Source organism: Triticum aestivum, chromosome 4D, assembly GCF_018294505.1.
Source record: "Triticum aestivum cultivar Chinese Spring chromosome 4D, IWGSC CS RefSeq v2.1, whole genome shotgun sequence".
Classification (NCBI taxonomy): Eukaryota; Viridiplantae; Streptophyta; class Magnoliopsida; order Poales; family Poaceae; genus Triticum; species Triticum aestivum.
This window is the reverse complement of record NC_057805.1, coordinates 24,707,999-24,727,664: the sequence shown is the minus strand read 5'-3', so window position 1 is coordinate 24,727,664 and position 19,666 is coordinate 24,707,999. Positions and strand designations below refer to the sequence as shown.

Below are 19,666 nucleotides of genomic sequence, written 5' to 3'. Positions count from 1 at the left end.
CTGCACACGCCTCGCCGGCAGGAATCCTCTCAGCCCAAGGACGGCGCTGGTCCATGTCAAGATGTGCCGGCCTTGCCAGCAAACAGCGGTCTGGGCGATGCAATTTCCTCAACGCTTGGTTCCACCGTCTGTACGATGCCAAGGTAATATATATATTTTACTAGAAAAATTACCCGTGCGTTGCAACGGGAGAAAATATAATCATATATCTTCTTAGAGCATCTCTAGCAGACCCCGTATAATGCCTCGACCCGCAAAATAACCGTCAAAATACGGGTCCGCGCGAAAAAAGTTGTCCGATCAGACCCCGCAAACACGTCGGACCCGTAAATATTTTTGCAGGACGCGGCAAAATTCCCACCCCAACCCGCGAAAATGCAGGTTCTCCCCCTCGCCCCGTCGGTTCCCTGTATATAGCGGGAGCGGTTGGCGGGGCGGAGGCGGATATTTCAGCCCGCACTTTTCCGCACCCACCGCCGCCGCCTACGATTCCGGCCATACCAGTCGTCAGGATCACGCCGGCGGGCCGCCACACGCCTGAGATTGTCCTCCACCACTTCCTCCTTCCTCGACCGGCCGGAAAGTTACAGATCGGCGGTTGTTTGTCGCAGCCGCTGGATTTGGCGTTTTCGGCCACCGGCGGCTGCGCCAAGCCATGGATTGGTCGGAGAGCACCCCGCACAGCCTCGGCAAAGCCCCAGCGCCACATGCAGGTAGCCAGGTAGTGGTTCGTCCTCTAGCCGCCGTCGTCGGTTTGCCGGCAAGGACTCGGCCGGCCGTCGCCCGAGCTCGGCGCTCACGCAGCAGCTCGTCGATGTGGCTCATATAGTGCGACAACTGCACACATACAGTGTTGTGGCTAACATCTAGCAATGCCGCAACACCCCAGATGGGTATTCTTCAAATGCGAAAACGACGGGGTATGTTCTTGTTTTCATTCGGCTTTGTCAACCTATTCAGTTCAATTTCGGTAGTTTATTGAGATGGTCATGTGTGTAGGAAGGTGGATGCTCATTTTGGTATTGGGAAGAAGAAATGTTTTTTCATACCTGAAATTGAAATGCAAATTACTGATTTACGGGCTAGTGCAGGCGGCAGCCGAGCAGACCCCACAAAGCGGACCCGTAAAAGAGGATTCGCCGGCCAGCGCAAAGCGGACCTGTAAAAATGGATATTCGGCCCCCGCGCCGGCCCGCAAAGCCATTTTTCCTCGAACTGTAAACACATTTAGCGGGTAGGCATTATACGGGGTCTGCCTCTTGGCCCAATAAGCATGGCCTAAACACCAAAAACAATTGCAAAAAAAATTTGCTCAAGTAATCAAAAGTACAATCTGCCATTACAGTACTGAAGATATTACATGGGCAAGATCCCAGCCAACATGCAGTTCTTTGCTGTGAGCGACCAAGAGCAGTGAGCTCATGGATGGCTCCAACTTGCGAACGAGCCACCTTGTCAGTACTTCTCTATCTCCTTGGACCAAGGCTGGCTATGCTTTGGCGCGATCTGTGGCTGCATAATTGCAGTGTGTTGCAACGGGTGATACCATGTTAAAATGTTGTCAGTTCTCAAAAAATACTGTCAAAGCAGTGAAAGGAAAAGGCTACCTATGAAATTATTTCTTGCTGCAGTTGGTTGTGAGCAGAGAATCAAGTTATCTGTAACAAGAGAATCAAGTTATCTATAAGAAAAGGAAACTAAGTTAAGCCATGGGTGTACTTTACTTTTAAGTCCTGAAGCCTTTACTTTAAGCACTGATGTTGTGCATGGAAGCTCATGCTGGAATACCTTTAGCTGCATATTACACCACAAATAGCTTCCCTGCTGCAAAAATTATAAGAGTCACTTCCAAGGTTCAAACAGTTCTTTGAATTTACAATCTTATAAAACAATGTATATGACCTTAATGTAAACATGTCTTAAAATAGTTCATGCACGGGCTATAATAACATATGAAGAACAGATCCGTTCCAAGATTCACATGGTTTTTGAACCATCTATCATAGCCAAGAAGATTTGAATCGCAGAAAATGGGGCAGCACTAAGATGCAGATTTTTCAATAAATCATTGCACTGTAGTTTGAATCCATGTGCAGAACGAAATTTATGTTCAATGAAATCCTATTAACCCAATGCCATAATCCAAGATAATCTACCGAATTGCATTATTGAACATGAGAACTTATTCTTGGAATATGTCAAAAAGGAGATCAGACTCCATCAAGAATAGGTTATTTAGAAAATAAATTACATGTCAATTGCAATAAAAAAAACTTCAAAGCACGTTTGACATGACAATTTGGCTGTCACAAATGCCAAATAAATTACAGCCGATAAAGAAAACATCATGTAGCTAGAGAAAATGGACTTGAAAGAACTACGTGACAGTAAATAGGAAAGAAGATAGTTTAGTCGGCAAGGCACATACAATCGCACCAACAGGAAAGAAATCCATCTCCATCGATCAAAGTTGTTCTTCTTCTGTCGAGATACGACGAGCGAGCTATCTTTGAAAGAGCTACCTGACAGTAAATAAGAAAGAAGATAGTTTAGTCGGCAAGGCACATACAATCGCAACACCAGGAAAGAAATCCATCTCCATCGATCAAAGTTGTTCTTCTTCTGTCGAGATATGACGAGCGAGCTATCTGTATGTAGTGGAGTACACATACAGCATAGTTAGTGCAGAGATGCCCTCATGCCCATCGTTCATCAATCGACTCAAAAGAAAAGGTTCCGACCAAGCAAGCATGAGAACCCCAACCTCTCACAGTCCACAGAAGAGCTATATAGCCTACAACATATCCTTGCTACGCAGTGCACCCCAAACACTGACCTTTTTCATCAGAGAATGAACTTGTACTTTGGTAAGTGATTAATCACACCCACAAGTCAGTTTTATTCCATGGAATTCGATGGCAGCCTGCTGCCTCGATTTGGTGCTCTGTTATTCTGAAGAAACATTGTGTATTCCTATGCTAACTTCCAGGGGAAGACTGAACACAAAGTATTTCATGGTCAGAAGCAATGTCAGAATAGCATCTGCCACGAGGGTATTTCTTCCTGTAGTACAAGAAACCATATGCCGGCGAGAAGCCAACTTCTTCAATCAATTTGACTAACTCATAAAAGGAGATATCTTTCCTGTCCATGAATCCTTCTAGAACTTTATGTTGTTGATTCTCATCTTGATAGAAAAGGCAAATTTTCCAGCTTTCCACAGCCATCTACAATGACATGGACGTAAGGAGCATCAGCACCAAACCAACCTTACAGTGGCATGAAGTGCAAAGAAGGTTGGCATGTTATTGTAACGATCTAGGATTTATTCATACAGAAATGGAGGGAAATATATCAGCCTTGTGCACTTTGTATGTTCAGTGTTTGCAGAGTGTACGCACAAGCACCTTGGGCACTTTACGTGATGTACGATGAATTTCAGAGTATATGAACTTTTAAAAATTCAGTACTAATCAGAGTACAAGATCTGGGGCCCCCAATTTTGCATCACTGCTGCATATATCAATACTAATGAGAGTACTAAGAATCTCATAGTACTATGAGTATTGCAGAAGATGTATTATTAATTTCAGAGTGCAAGATCTAGTGCCCGGCCCCAACTCTGTATAAGTACTCCATATATCAGTACTAATCGGGGGATTATAGCCTAAAACCAGGGGATTAAAGACTGAAACGTTTAACTGCAAAGAAGGGGGAAAAAGGCAGCCAACATGTCACAAATATCTTCAAGAGATGCAGAATATACATGCCAATGCGATAGGATTGAAAATATTCAGAGAACATGGTACTGTTTTGCCATGCAACAATTCAGACTATAAATCATACTCGTACCAGTTTAGCACAATGACTAATGATTTCAGCGCACCCTCTATTCTTATCCTAGATTCACCACTGGCTGATTAACTACTTGCTACGCACTAACACCTACTACCAAATTCAGAGAGGAAGACACAGGGAGGAGGAAGAGAATCAGTCAGGATTCATAGTAGGGAGATGAGAGTAGAGGATACCAGCCGCGAGAATTGTGGTAGTCCTGCCGGAGTTGAAGATCGACGATGTCGTCGCCGCAATGATGCAAACCACATTGAGGCAGATCTTGGCAGCAACAATTCAATCGGGCGTTGCCGGGCGGGCAGGCGGATGGGTGGGCGCTGAAGGGAGGCGTTGGATAAGGACGTGGTGGGCGTTGGAGGGGTGGCGAGGTGGCCGCTGAAGGGCGGCAACGGAGGCCGCCGAACTGGGGCTTCCTATTGGATGAGGTGGTTGGGGCGGCATCCATTGGAGGGGAGGAGGGGTTGGGTTGCGACGGGGGCGGCGAGTGGGCTGAGGTGCGACCGCGGAGGCGGCGACGGGGGCGGCGAGCGGGCTGAGGTGCGGCCGCGACGGCGAGGGGGCTGAGGTGTGGCGGCGGCGAGGGGGAATAGCTCGGCCTGGGCAAAGGTGAGGATCAAGGAGATGAGCAGATGCGTACGGGTGTATTTTTTCATCTAACCGTTTTTTCCTTCAGTGTGCCAGATTAACGATGCATTGCGGGTTGAATAACTAAAACATAAGGGACTTTTTCGCAAAAAAGCCGCGACGGTGAACCCGAGAGACTCAATCCGTGTTTTATTATTACTAGCAAAAGGGTCCGTGCGTTGCAACGGGTATAAAATAAATTTGATAATCCAGGTGTTTGAGAGTTTACCTGCTTCTCGTTGCCTTGTGCGGCTGACGGCTAGGCAGAACTCCGGACTTTGACCTCAGAAGACTCTTTGATGTATATGATTTATCTATATCTATATCAAAATAGTTAATAAAAACATTAGTAATTGAAAGAATGACATATATTGGCTCCGTAATGCAGCGACAGATATACTTAGTCATGGTAGACCTCGAGTTTTATGTAGACCAAGACCGGTGTGTGTAATTATTCTATGAATATAAAATGTTGGAGATGTGGCACTAATGAAAAACACAAATCAACTTGAAGTCCTAGCTCAAATAAGCTGATGTCAAAACTGCATGCAGCCATACTTTCATGAAGACAATAATATAGTACATAGGTACGACACCTGAGTACCTATGACGTTGTTTATGTTTTTAGAGTTCTCTCGATCCGCTTCTATGCATGCTGCCAGCTGCTTGGCCTTGATTCATAAGCATGCATCCAGCTGAATAGCTTATTGTCATTGCCTTCCAAGTCCTTGCAATCTAGCTAGTGCCCTGGGCGCCCATCACTGCTTCAATGTGACGAAGCCATCCTTCAAAGCGCAGGTCTTCATCTTGTTACAACCTAGCTTTTTTTCTTTTAGAATTCCACAAACACAAGCATACAGCTCTAGTAAGTATTGTGATTGATCTCACGTATATGCATGCATGCATGTTTTAAGGTTTGCTTGGAAAATCAGCTCGTGTCGTCGTGCCATCATCGTTGATCGGAACCACTTGTAGATCGATCGGCCGGACACCCTTATATCCATGTACCCGGCCATTGGAGAGCAAGGCGCGGTGTCCTATCAGCAGTCTCCGCCTCCGATCTGGAAGGCCACGTACGCGCCGGGCATCACTGATGGCAGCCGGCGCGGCAGCCATCGGCCATGACACTGGAGAAGATGACTGTCCTGCAACTCGATCACGTTGCTGGAGAACCAGGCGTTGCATCTGTGAGGAAGCGGCACTCTTTCCTGAACTTATCTGACTCCAGACCAATCTACCCGACACCGTCATGCCGAGCGCACGGGCGGCTGCTGGCCGTCGGCACACTGTGTGGCTGCTAGCCATGCCTCCGGTGCCGGTGGCCAACTGCTCCCCGTCGAAGACCTGCTTGGCAAGATGCTCGCCGAGATGACCCACCTCAAGTTGGGCGCTTCTCCGCCTCCTTCACCACCCAGGCAGCACGCGCCCTCTCTGGTAATCGCGTTTGTCCCGCTGATGGGCGACCAGATCGAGGACACGCTGGTGGCGTGCGTGCCACACATGTCGTTGACTCATCGTCTGTGGCGACTCCCGTGTCCATCCTTCCACCCTCTCCTCCCATCCTTCCACCCTCTCCTCCCCGAGCTCCTTGTCCTCCTCATCGTCTTCCTTGATCATGGCCTCCAGCAGCCCCTGGCCCACAGCATAGATATAGATTGAAGGTTTGATTTGAAGAAAGTAATCATACTCGTTGGAGGACTATGAAACGTGACGAATTCCACCTGTGCGATGAGACAGTCCTTGGGCAAGAAAACGTCACGGGTGAGACAGTCCATGGGCAAGAAATAGGAACCTGCAATAGACCGTGTATATTGGCCGTGCGACAGATTAGACCGGCCGAAAAAAAAACTCACGTGAACTACAGATTAGAAAACTTCATGTGCGCGCTGCGGCCCAACCCTGAAATTTTGTACGAAGTGATATATATAGATAGATTAGTACCACCTTGGATTTCGGAAAAAGTATGAAAGTGTTGAAACAAAACTGAAAGCGTAAATTCACGAGAAGAAACGTATTGTGACGGTGAACCCACGGAGTCAATCTGTGCTTTATTATTACTAGCAAAAGTGCCCGTGCGTTGCAACGGGAGAAAAAATACGCATGCCCCTATCTCAATAAGCATAATCTCAAGATCTCCATAGGTCCACGTCCTTTTGTTCAACATGACGCCCATCTGTGTCACCGCCTATCCTCCTTCCCACCGTCATATTATTGCTATTTACTTTGGGAAAAATCGTGTTATTTATCTTAATCCACTATACATTTTTTTATTTTGTATTAATCAAACTGCATTTGTTTATTATTTAATTTAACCGACCATGCATTAATTTAGCGAGACATATTCGCGTAGGAGTCTGCGCCTTGTTGTGGGCTCTCTGAAATTGCAGAAATGATTTGGTTTTTAACAGGACAACAAACATTCATTTTTTGCAGGTTATTTTCCGAGCCACGGCGTTGATCCGTTCGTGGTCGCTACTCACTCCGACGGAGGCCAGGGAGCGTTTGGTTACTGGATCTATCCGCTGGGAGATGGTAGCTCGGGATATCTTCAACCGGTTTGGATGGCGGTCATGTAATAGGATAGGCAATTAGTTTACCTATCTCTCTTTTTGCCACCCGGTTGTGGCGTCCTTTATTTGGCTAGTCTGTCTTCTAGCCTTTTTGGATCTGTGTGAGCTCTTTTTTATTTTTATTTGGAGACTTTAAAACCTTGTTGGAACCTATTTATTTGTTCAATAAGAGGGCCGTATGCATCGTTATGATGCAGAGGCCGGGGAGTCCCCCTTTTCGAAAAAAAATGTCTTAAGTTTTAATGTTTGCTACCCTGCAAAAAAAAGTTTTAATGTTTGTGACCAAACATGCACTAATTGTGTTTGTACTTATAAAATAAAATGGTATTTTACGCCATTACTATTTGTGAACTGAAACAAAGTGAAGTGAAGCAATTGCCACACGATGGAGTTTCCAGACTTGCACTAACTTTTCTTCTCAAGCTATAGTCATGCTCAAACATAGGGCATATGAAAGTGTACGGATTGTGGATCTAGGAAAATTGTGCGTATTCACATTTTACCTCATTAATATTTGTGAAAATAATCATGTTATTTATTTTCATCCACTGTACATTTTTTGATTTGTTTATTAATGAAACTGCATGTGTTAATTATTTATTTTAACAGCCATGCATTAAGTTTTAATATTTGTGAGCGACCAATTTTTTACACTTCCGTAACCAATTAATAACTTGGTGACAAAAAGAATCGACCGAAAAGATGCGTCCTCTTTGACATGTACTCCTAACTCCAGTCGGCTAAAAAGAGTTCACGTCTCCTTTCTTTTCCCCACTTTAAACTTGATAGAAAAAATATGATAGAAAAGATCCAATTCGCTGCCTACTTTTTTTTTCTGTTCTCACGACTTAAATTCTCCTCTTTCCTATATAGGACAAACCTTTTTTATGCAGCGCGCATGCAGCGTGTATTAGGGAATCTCTCTTAATTTCCCTCATTTTAATTACCCATTTAATTGCCCACCATATTTCTCAAGCATGCATTAGGAATCCCGTTCCTTAATTATCCCACAATAGTACGCAATCCTTCCTTTCCTTTTCTTTCAAGAATCCTTACTTCCTTCCTTATCCCTCGTTATTCATGTTTATATCTTCAGCCTCTCCCACAATCCCACACCTCATCCTTTTTTCTTTAAGAAATCCCACACCTCATCCTTTATTTATTAACCAAGGAGCTTGTTGATTGTCTACTCATTGGCGTATATAAATTGTAATGATTTCATGAACAGTAGCAAGGTGGGACTATTAATTCAAAGGTTGCTGGTTGTATATATATATAGCCTTAAAAGGAAAGGACGTATCCTGGGTTCGATCCGCAGGAGTAATAATATTTTGCGTATTCTCGAAGCCCACTCACATGGTGCGTTGTGTAGGCCCATCAGCACATTGCGTTCGATCCGCTGGACATGACGCGGCCCAAGCAACGCTAGTGGCTTCTGTGCCAATAAAATATACGAAGTCCAGCTTTAGTTCAATATAAGCACAGAACGTTCGTTTTGTTTATGGAGAAACTTGTGGTTGGTGAGATGGCTAGTTCGTTGTTCTTTGGACGCAAAGACTCGGGTTCGAATTTCTGCCTCGTAATTTTTTTTCAAAGCGGACAAACGGACATACGAAATGAAGCGTAAATTAGTACGAAATTTGATGCACCCGACGTAATTCCCCGAATTAGTACCACCTCGCGTATATGTTTTAAATTGAAAGGATAATTTTACAGGAAGAAAGCGTATTGTGACGGTGAACCCAAGGAGTCAATCCGTGCTTTATTATTAGGGATAGATTAGGGATTAGGGATAGATAGATATATATAGCACAAATGCCCGTGCGTTGCAACGGGAGAAAACACTGGTTCTTACTACTCAAAATTGGCCAGGTCGAACACAGTCTAGCTGCGTGCTAGTGCTCCAAATCTTCTACTGGAAACTTTCATTTCCACTGGCGTTGATGCTCGCACAACCACAGTTGTCTGACTTCATCGCTAGGGCTGCTTTGTTATGGGCAAATGGTTAGACATGTACTTGTTTTAACTACAAAATTTAAGTAAAAGAAGCACAATCCACAATAGCACATTCTCTAGAAAAAACTAATTATGCATAAGAGCACAAGCTTGCTGCCCAATAACGCAATCTCCAAGAAAAATAGCCATTTCTTTTAGGGCTATATACACAGAAAATAGCGAGGTAAAAATTCTTCACAGAGAATGCACATTGGTACTTTTGGATTTTTGGATAAAGAAATGCTTATGATGGCACAACCGATATATGCACATAAGATGATTCTAGGCAGCTAATTGTCTATTTTTAATGAACTAAGAGGGCCTGATGTACTATTTTCTAATTAAGAACTTTTAGGCAAAATAAGTAAAGGAACGCTTTGGATGGATGAGAAAATTAATTGGAGAAGCAGATGATTAGAAGTTGTATCCGCCTGCACAACTTCGGCCGGCGTCCTGCCGACGTGCAGGATTGCATCAACATGTTGTCTTCGCCGCTGTGTCCGAGCAGCCCAACGTCTCGTCCTTGCCGTGTCCGGCTACAACTCCGGCGTGCAGTACCGACCATGCTTCCTTTCTCTCGTTTTCCTGTGCTTCCTTTCTCTTTCTCAGCTCATTGTTTGTTTCATGGGACGGCTGGTTGATGTTACAAAGAACTTCAAAACGTATATAAACTGATGAGAATCAATTTAACAGGGCGAGGTGGGACTATTGTGAAAATAATAAGCAAGCAACAAACTATTTTTTGCGGCCTTTGTAAGTCGAGGCGTGGCTGCCGGCCATAAGGCCCAGCAGCGTAGCGAGTTGGCGAGTCTCCGGTGATAGTTGGGCTACGGTGCGATTTTGGGGAATAGATGGGCTAACGCCCAGGTGGGAACGACCAGCCTATGCGAACCATAGATGGGCTGAGGCGCGGGCGGGGGCGACCAGCCTAACCGGGACGGACTGCTGGGGATGAACAAAGGTTTGAGGAATTGAATCGTTTTTTTCTTACGCTTTATTCTTACGCTTTAGTACCACCTCGCGTATATGTTTTAAATTCAAATTGAAAGCGTAAAATCACAGGAAGAAGCGTATTGTGACGGTGAACCCGACAAAGTCAATCCGTGCTTTATTATTAGGGAAAGATTAAAAAAAATAGCAAAAGGGCCCGTGCGTTGCAACGGGGTTCAAATCAAGCTACTGAGATCATATAATGTATAGCCCACCTTGTTTATTCAAAATCAAATAAAACTGACCACTGGTTGCACTTAACAATTATTCATGCTAATATAATACATTTAGTTGATGGCTTACATGAGACAAGCTTTAGAGACAACAGTTTATTCCAAAAATCTTAGTTTAAATTTAGCATTTGAAACTTCCATTATTCGTCGCATAAATACAAATTGTGACTCTGTTTTTGTTTGGGATTTTCATTTTAGACCAACAATACATTAACCATTAAATTAGAAATTGTTCTTCTGAAATTAGTATGACATGTGACTGCTCCAGCAGAATACATAAACCAATTTAATTTAAATAACACAACAAACAATTACAAAAAACAGGTGGGCTGCTTAGCCATGTAATCTACGATCTGCCTTGAGCTGTACTGCAACATGCCCATGCGTTGCAACGGGAGAAATAAAATCATTGGCGTAATAATAATTGTTTAAGACACTCCATGGTACATGCCCATCACTTCAATATGGTGAAGCACTAATAGCATAAGCAGTGAAAGCTTAATTTACAATTCAACTTTAATAGTGCCAAAAATAGTTACTAAGACATGCATTATTTCATACATAGATTTATAGCTATAGTGTATCTACTGCTAGTGTCGATTTTTAGCATGTTAATTGTAGTCTTTGTGCACAAAATAAGAGAGTTTTTTACTATACAAAATCTCATTGATGATATTTCCAACAAAATTTCTGCATTTTCAAACCTTATTTTTGCTGGTACAATTTTAAATTGAGGAAATCTAAGGAGGCTAATAATTAATTTAGGTTACCTCAAATTCATTCTTTTTCTTAGAGATATTGAAAATTTATTTTGTCATTATAAGTTTATTTAATTTTCTGACACAAAGTCTATTTTTTACATGATCTTGGTTGGTCATTGTACCCGAAATAGGATTATCTTTGTGGCAAAACAAAGACTCATGTGTATAGTTAGTTTTTTCATTAAGAGCAAGAGCGTCCTGTGCGTACATGTACATCTACATTTTTTCTTCCCGCAAAAAAAATGTACATCTACATTTTTTTTGGGTCGCGCTCATGCAGCTATAGCGGCAGTCTTCATCAGGTACCATGAAGATTGTCTTCGTCAGGGAAGACCCAATCCAATCCACCTCCACGTCTCAACAGCGCAGCGACCGCATGCCACAGCTCCCGCGTCCCGCACCGCCGGCTAGCAGCGCCTGCCGCGCCCTTGCGTCAGGTTGCAAGATGGACGGGTCATCCCGCCGCTCCGCCGTCAAACAAAAACCCGCAAAGCTGCCACAGGGCTGACTGTATCATCACAAACGGGTTCAAGCGGACACCCCGCATTGTCCGGCGGGCGTCGCAACATTCCGCGTATGCTCCGTCCAATGAAAATACAGAGTAACTCGTACTACCAGCCTACTCTCTCTAATCGGGAGAATCCACAAGCAGCTATCAAGCAAACTCTTCGTCACCGATTTAACGATTCAACTTGATTGCATGGAGTTAAACCGTATACAACGCTGGTCGTCGATGTCTTGTCAGGCGTCAGTACATCCCCTGTCCATCCTCAACAGGATCACATACCACTACCAGATTCAGATGGCCACCATGTACGCCTTCGCCGACGCCGGCTCCGCCGCCATCGAGAAGGGCCGCGCGGCTGTGCTCGCACAGTACTGCGCCTTTGCAGGCCAGCTCCTCAAGTGTCCCGGCAACGTGCCGGTGTGGGGTCCTAAACGACCGCAGCGTGTGTGCGCTCTTTCAGTCCTCAGTACGTGCCCAACCGCAAAGTCTGCGGCTGTCCGCGACATGGAAAGAGAGAAGCTGGTGGCGGACTGTGCTGCTGGTACCTGAGTTCCTCTGCTCTGTGTTGTGTTCGTCGCCAACAGCACCGGCGTCCAGCACCCCGCCGACCGACGAACCCCGCCATCCGCCGCGTCCGGAGCTGGCCTCCACTCTGGATCTGTCGTCCCCATCAACACAAGCCACCGCACCCTCCTGATCGCCAGTCCCGATGTGCAGCCGCCGCCGACATAGTCTACCTCGATCACCGCCCCGGCCCCTCCCTGCCTGCCTCTATGTGGTGTGTTCATCGCCGGCAGCACGAGCACCCTGCCGGCTGCCGACCGTCGAATCCCGCCATCCGCCGCGTCTGGATTGTCCCCTCCTTGCCTCTATGTTATCTTTTCTTTCTTTTTGAGTGGGATTTATCGGGTCTCTCCTGGCTGATTTTATTTAAAGAAGCGATATGGGACTAATAGAAATCGAATCTCATGCTATCATAGTACCGTGCGGCTGGCTACTTCCCCATAGATGGAAGCCGAGGTTGGGAGTTTGATTCACAAGTGGATTGGATTAGTTTTCATTCTTTTTCCGCCCTGACGGTGGCAGGAGCCGGCCATCAGGAATCGTTTTTCCATCTTGATGATGTGGCGGAGGCAGCGTGCGGAACATCAGGTTGAGGCCCAGCATGTTGGGCGCGTAGCGGCCTTCGGACTAAATTTTCTTAGACGATGGATAAAAATTCCATAAAATTAGTACCACCTCGTTTATATTACGATTTTGTCTATACAAATCGTAAAAGCGTATTATGACATGAGAAGAAAGCGTATTATGACGGTGAACCCGACAAAGTCAATCCGTGCTTTATTATTATTATTATTATTATTATTATTATTATTATTATTATTATTATTATTAAATTAGGGAAAGATTTAATAATATCTTCAAATTGGATTTTAATTTGATTTTCAAATCTTTTCCAAATTGTTTTCTATTTTCTTTATAAAAATACTTCTCAAATCTTATCTGAATTTTGAAGGGTCATGTTTCCTTCACTCAAGTATTTATATTCATAAAATTTTGAAATGATTTGAAATTCCAACAGAAGCAAGAAAAACTTCAATTAAGTTTTGAAAGCGGTACTCATTACTCCCCACTCTATATCATAAATTTTGAAGAAGTCCTATTATCTTCTCTCCTTGAAAATCCTTGAGTGGCATAAAGCTTTTGAGTTGAATTATTTCAAATGGAATTCCATGGAAACCAAATGTAAGAATGAAAGTTTGGGAAAGTCCTTTTATTCCCTCTTATTTAACCTTCAAAAAAAATTCAAATTTCACACAACAAATCACACAAGCAATCATTATTACTTAATTAATATAACATTCCAAAATTTAGAATTTTGGGATGTTACACACCATGATCTTCATGATAAAGAGTCTCCTATGATATCACTTTCATATACTAATGGGAATTTTTCATTATAGAACTTGGCTTGTATATTCCAATGATGGGCTTCCTCAAAATGCCCTAGGTCTTCATGAGCAAGCGAGTTGGATACACACCCACTAAGTTTCTTTTTGAGCTTTTATAAACTTATAGCTCTAGTGCATCCGTTGCATGGCAATCCATACTCACTCACATTGATATCTATTAATGGGCATCTCCATAGCCCGTTGATAGCAAAAGGGCCCGTGCGTTGCAACGGGAGAAAAATATCCCTAAAAATCAGGCTCTCTTTTCTTAGTGAAAATTCACTGGTCAATGCTAATATGTGTTTCCAGGCAGGTGCATGATGTTCAGATCATAAGATATTTAATAGCGTAAAACAAAAAGGTCATTGCTAGCAATTTTAATTACAAAAAGTAACTTCTTTTAGGATTTGTCTTGTGTTTTCAAGGATTAGAAGTATATGAAAATATAGGAATGCATCAATATATCTCATCCGAGATAAGAAGGACAATTCTTGAGAAAAATGATTGAAAATTTGAAAAACAAATGTTAGTCATGCATGCTTGCATAGTTACCATAGATGGATGAATGCACGATGCATATTTTTTTTATTAGTTATCACTTAGACGTTAATAGTTTGTAAACATTTTGCATATACCAAACTCAAAGCCTATTTGAATATTGTAAATGGTATAATTGACTCAACCAATATCATAACACCAATAACTATATTAGCATACATATGTATTCACCCGCAAAAAAAAAGCATACATATGTATTGGCTGAGCAAGTAACAAAAGAATTTAGTCCACATATGTATGTTTATGCACAAAAATCTGGGAAAGTTGTTGTCATAACAGGCATAACAATAGGAGTTCTGTACCAACATGGGTGTGTACTAACATTCAGAATGCGTGGCAAAATGAATAGCTACAACACTTAGGCCACAAAATTCACTCAAACTAAATAAATCTACTTTTGAGAACACTAAAGTTCTTTTGAGCTCCTCAATTGATCTCTCCAATAGCTTGACTTCTTCATCCTTCTCCTTTCATCTGCTATTTGTAAGAGTACAAAAGAAGGGTTCTAAAAGAAGAAAAACGGAAGCATTATTAAGAGCAGAAAACATTAATCCAATAGCATGAACACCTGGTTGGCGTCCGTAGCAATTACTTCCCTTTGTTTTGCCACTGGCAAAGCATCTCCAGCTTTTCTCTCAGAGAGGCACCTGGGAGTCACATTATTGCTTCTCTTCTGAGAGCTTGGAGAAGTTATTCTGCAAATTTTGAAGCAAATCGTTCCTTTCATCGTCAAGTAAATTTCTCAGCTCAATCAACACTTCCTCCAATATTGGAGTGGCATTTCTATTATGGGCTAACTCCTATTTCACAGAGCAATCAATCCGTTCAATATGGCTGAGCTGAGGTCGCAAATCAGTGTTCACTATAGAAACTGCATTTGGTTTGCAAACTACACTTGCTGGCTGCTCCTCCAACACCAAAATCTTTTTTTACTCTTCATAATTTAAGAATGTGCATGATTAATCAATTTAAACTCACTGGATTGGATGGATGGAGTGTCTAAATAGTAGGATTAAACAATTGGTCCTTTACTGACTGATTAATTAGTGAACTAAACATTTTTCTGAATCTTTGCTTTAATGGATGTGCATGATTAATCAGTTAACACTACAGTGGGGGAGGACATCCTGATGGAGCGGCGCAACCTACTTGACCAGCAAGCCCCACGCCTTCAAATTATTTTAGGAGATCTAACAACATTAAATAAGAAGCATCATCTCATTAAAGTCCACTTTATTTATTTTATCGGAGGCTCGGAAGAACTTAGTCTCTTCAAAATAAGAAGCATCATCCATGGTCGATTTCTGGACCAAAATAACTACATGCATAAACGGACTCTCATGCCAAGTTGCAAACAGATCAGGGAAAACACCCACAAACTTGAATAAAACATTGTGATTTTTCAGCAAAAATAATGTTATGTGATCGAAATGAAACAATTGTTGTTCAGATATACCAGTTTCGATTGAATCTACTATGGCATTGACAGAAGCAGTAGACATCCAGCCATAAACATATCACTGGCCATAGGTTTTATTTTTATTTTTTGGCATGCACTGGCTATAGGTAGATAACATAAGAGCTAGGATCCAACAGTTAGGCAGAACAAGTAAGACACCAAGTCGCATAATCAAAATATGCCCATTTGCACACATGCAAATAGTTTGAACGTACTGAAACACAAAGAAAGTAAATAGTAGATTATATTGTCCTAAGTTGATCTTGCTTGATAGCATTATCTAGAGAATATCAAAAGGAAAAACATAACTAACCTTGACCTGTTTGTAGCGATCCAGATTTTACACACTCTGGTCATTTCATCTGAAATCACATGAAAAAGTGTTGCTTTTCTTTGGCCGCTGAAAGGGAAAGTACCAATCTCCACTTCGATCCTCCCTCTGTAATATTATAAGAAAAGCAGTCAACAGAGCATCGCCCTCCCACCATGCCTGTTCTGATAGACACACAAAAGAATACACAAAGCATCTTCCATCAGTTTTTATAACTTGCTAGAAATACATGCAAACATCATCCAACAAATGAACGGCTTGTGCAATTTGTTTGCAAGCAAATAGAACGAATTATTGCAAACCTGAACATAATTCTATTGTCTATGCATCTTTTCTCTCAGCTCTACAAAAAAATTCGTCTAGCAATTTCTAAAAATAATTTGAATGAAGCTACTGTACGTTTGTAGACAACCACACAACAAATTGAAGGTCGCAGGAGCAACAAAGCATCAGGGATCCTCCTGCGGTACACACGGTCCTCAACGATAGAGTTGCCTGGTTAGTGGGCTGCCGACAGAGCATCGAACAGAGCGTGAATAATCAACGGAGTTTGTAATCGTAGCCCTACACACGAAATTCCATGAGCATGGATAAACTGATCTTGTGATTTGGTAGAAGCAGCAAATTATAGTACCGGCTGAATGAACAGCTTGTGCCATTTATAGATAAACTGAAACCCTCACGTAGTCAGCCAGTACTATAATATGGTAGTAGCAACAGGCAGCTCACCATCTGGAACCCAGCCGCGAAGGTACCACCGGTCGCCGCTATACCGGGGCTCGTTCTGGAACTCCTTCGGCGCACTTCTGGAGGAACCTCGCCAGCTTCTCCGGCAGCGTCACCGGTGGCAGCTCCCCTCTAGTCGCCGGATCCCTTTGTAAAACGGACTCGGTTCGATCAGAGAGGAGGAAGCTAGGGACGTGGTGCGGTGCGGGTAGCAGCGAATTAGTGCCGCCTCTTCCATCCTCAGCCGCCAGCTCGCCGACCGCCCTCTCCATCCCCGGCCTCGATCTTGCCGGCACCCGCCCACTCCATCCCCGTCCACGATCCCGCCGGCGCCACCCTCCAATCCCCTTACTCGAGCCCGCTCGTCTCGAGCGCAACACGCCACGCCATGCCTCCCGCGAGGTCGCCGACGCGCAGATCGGCCCTCTCGAGCTCCTGGAGTCAGACGCCAGCGCCGCACCCTCCCATCCTCTGCCTCCCACGAGGTCGCGACCAGTAGGTGGAGGGGAGCGGTGAACGGCGAAGAAAGCCGCGAGATGGGATTGGGAGGCAGGAGAAGGCCGGCGGCGCGTGGTGAGGGGCGGAGCGGGGCAGGAGGCGGCCGGCGGCGCGAGGGCCGTAGCAGGAGGTGGGCGGGGCGGGGCGGAGCGGAGCGCCGCGAGGTAAAGCGCCGCGAGGACGGGGAGTCTGGATAAGATGAAACAGATGAATCGCGGGTTGAATACATACAGGTGTAGGTTTTTTTCTTAAACGAAACGTTTTTTCAATATCACGGGCACCCGAATTAGTACCACCTCGGGTATATGTTTTAAATTCGAACTGAAAGCGTAAATTCACGGGAAGAAGCGTATTGTGACGGTGAACCCGACAAAGTCAATCCGTGCTTTATTATTAGGGAAAGATAGCACAAATGCCCGTGCGTTGCAACGGGAGGAAAAAACAACAAATTTTTAACCCAATGTCTCAAGACCCCCCTCCTCCCACAACCCACCGCCAGACATGATGACATCAACAAACTCTTTGAAATCCTCCACGCTGCCATGAAAAGATGTGTTGCACAAAAAACATAAACGTGAAAGAATGTCGTAAGTGTATTGAAGGTGTATGCAATTTAAATCACAGAAGTATCCACCCCATTGTGAGTATCTCTTCACGCCTTTGTTGGGGTTGCTTAGTGAAGCCCTATAAATATCGCATTATACCGAAAATAGTGAAGTTCATTTTAGTACAATGTCTTTGCCTCACTACGGAGGTAACACAAATTTCCATGCACCAGTGTTGGCTAGGTTTAGGGACTGTGTAGTGTAGCGCTATTCATATCCAATGATATTATGAGCATTGTGCCAAGATCCTCCATCCTTGGCTAATATAAGATAGAAAACTGTGGAGTTTGTGTCGCACACATCGGGTACTCCGAGTCAGACTCCTTGTGCTTTGGCGACGGGTAGAAAACACACACAAAACATGCAAAAGTTGTCATGTTTTCTAGCTTTTCGCAAGTTCATGTTTCTTGTGTGAGGTGTATAGATGATCTAAAAATTACGGCTCCTATGACATGAAGATATAGAAAAAGCTTGATTCAAGTATCATGGAAACGTTTGTAAACTTGGAGCTCCTGTTTGCAATAGGAGAAAAAAACAATGTATACCCCTAAACAATAAACCTTAGATCCACATTTTTTATTTTAACATGACATCCCATTTGAGTTGTTGCTTATCCTCCTTTTGATCCTTGCCATTGATGGCTACTCTGTTCACTTGTCAGTCTCAAGATGATGAACTTGACCACCACCGTACACATCATTGAATCGCGCTAGCGCAAGAAAATATTTAAAACTTGAAAAACAATCTCATCGAGCTGAAAGCGAGGCCCACCCTCAGCAGCTATCTCAATATGTACACGGAAGTGGCATCGACGAGGGAGCGACCATGGCACAGCGGATGGCCGCGCCCTTCTTGTCCAGCATGGCAAGGGAGCGGACGGCATCTAATCCTCCACATAAATGGATGACACGCAGGCGAGGTGGTAGCGTGGGGAGGAGGCGCGCCATGGTATGGCGCTCTAGGAAGGAAGCACGACAAGATGGCGCCTCTGTTCCTCTGCTTCGTCTGCGTAGGTCTCGCTTGTTTTTGTTTCGATTGAACCAGGAGTCCAGGTCGCTAGGTAAAAACAACTTAGGGAAAAATCATCCAACAAAATATGATGTGTGGGCTTGACGTGAAAAGTGAGAAAAACTCAGTTTGTGGTATTCTATCCAGTTATCATCAAAGTGTATTACTGAATCAAATAAAAAGAAAGATGTGGTGTTAGAGCAATGTCCCAGGAAATGTGGGGCAATTTGTCAAATTGCTCACAAATGGGAGACCACAATACCGTCCATGGCCTTGATGACAGCAAAGTCATGTCCTCAGCCGATATGCTAATCAACCATAAAAATATTGATATGTACGCTAGTAACATATAAATGATCATTTAGAAAGGAAAACCTGATCTTCCCACATGTACATGATTCTATCAACTACTTACCTTGTGAGTGAATATATCATTAGCTCCATCTGCCCATATTACAAATTTTGATCATAGATCAGAATACACAGCTAAAAGTATTGGACATAGGCTCCGAATGTCAGGTACACCATAAATTATGATACATGGGCATTCGATCATATGTTGCCATTGTAACTGAAGCTCACATTGATCAGTACTCCTATGCCAACAACATGGAAAACACCACTCTACATCAAAGCACACTGCACGATTAGTACATTGTGCAGATATGTGTAGTTTCTCTAAGTAACCTGAAGGTATGAGAACCAACACTCGTTGGTCGACTGCACAGCTGCCACATCATGCACCGACACCCTCTGTCACTCACCGTTTCATCTCCTGGTCCTCGGCCTTGATGGATGTCTTCAGCCTACTACAACTTCTCCATCAACCAGAGCAAAAGAGCACGTGCGTTGCAACGGGGCCATAGGAAGTGTCCTTTAGGTGACACCCAACAAATCCTCGACAACTATGAACATAAATATAAGGATACTCCACTACCGAACATCGGCTGGCTGTTCCAGTTTCTGGACAAGCAGATAGTGTAACATGCGCTG

General features: G+C 43.7%; 2 long non-coding RNA genes across 4 annotated transcripts; both read right to left on the bottom strand.

Annotated features, from left to right (window-relative positions):
* Positions 1 to 1,317: 1,317 nt before the first annotated feature.
* LOC123095887 (uncharacterized) lies at positions 1,318 to 4,549 on the bottom strand. Of its 2 annotated transcripts, none has more exons than XR_006446355.1 (5): positions 4,032 to 4,549; positions 2,429 to 2,522; positions 1,747 to 1,824; positions 1,608 to 1,658; positions 1,318 to 1,512 (listed from the first exon to the last, which is right to left on the bottom strand). It is a non-coding gene; the product is annotated as an uncharacterized lncRNA (long non-coding RNA). The 2 variants fall into 2 exon arrangements; XR_006446354.1 differs by having other exon boundaries at positions 2,429 to 3,227; positions 4,032 to 4,535.
* A 9,663-nt stretch (positions 4,550 to 14,212) lies between these two features.
* Positions 14,213 to 17,279, bottom strand: LOC123095886 (uncharacterized). Of its 2 annotated transcripts, none has more exons than XR_006446353.1 (3): positions 16,566 to 17,279; positions 15,819 to 16,400; positions 14,213 to 14,741 (listed from the first exon to the last, which is right to left on the bottom strand). It is a non-coding gene; the product is annotated as an uncharacterized lncRNA (long non-coding RNA). The 2 variants fall into 2 exon arrangements; XR_006446352.1 differs by having other exon boundaries at positions 15,819 to 16,000; positions 16,566 to 17,272.
* Positions 17,280 to 19,666: the final 2,387 nt, after the last annotated feature.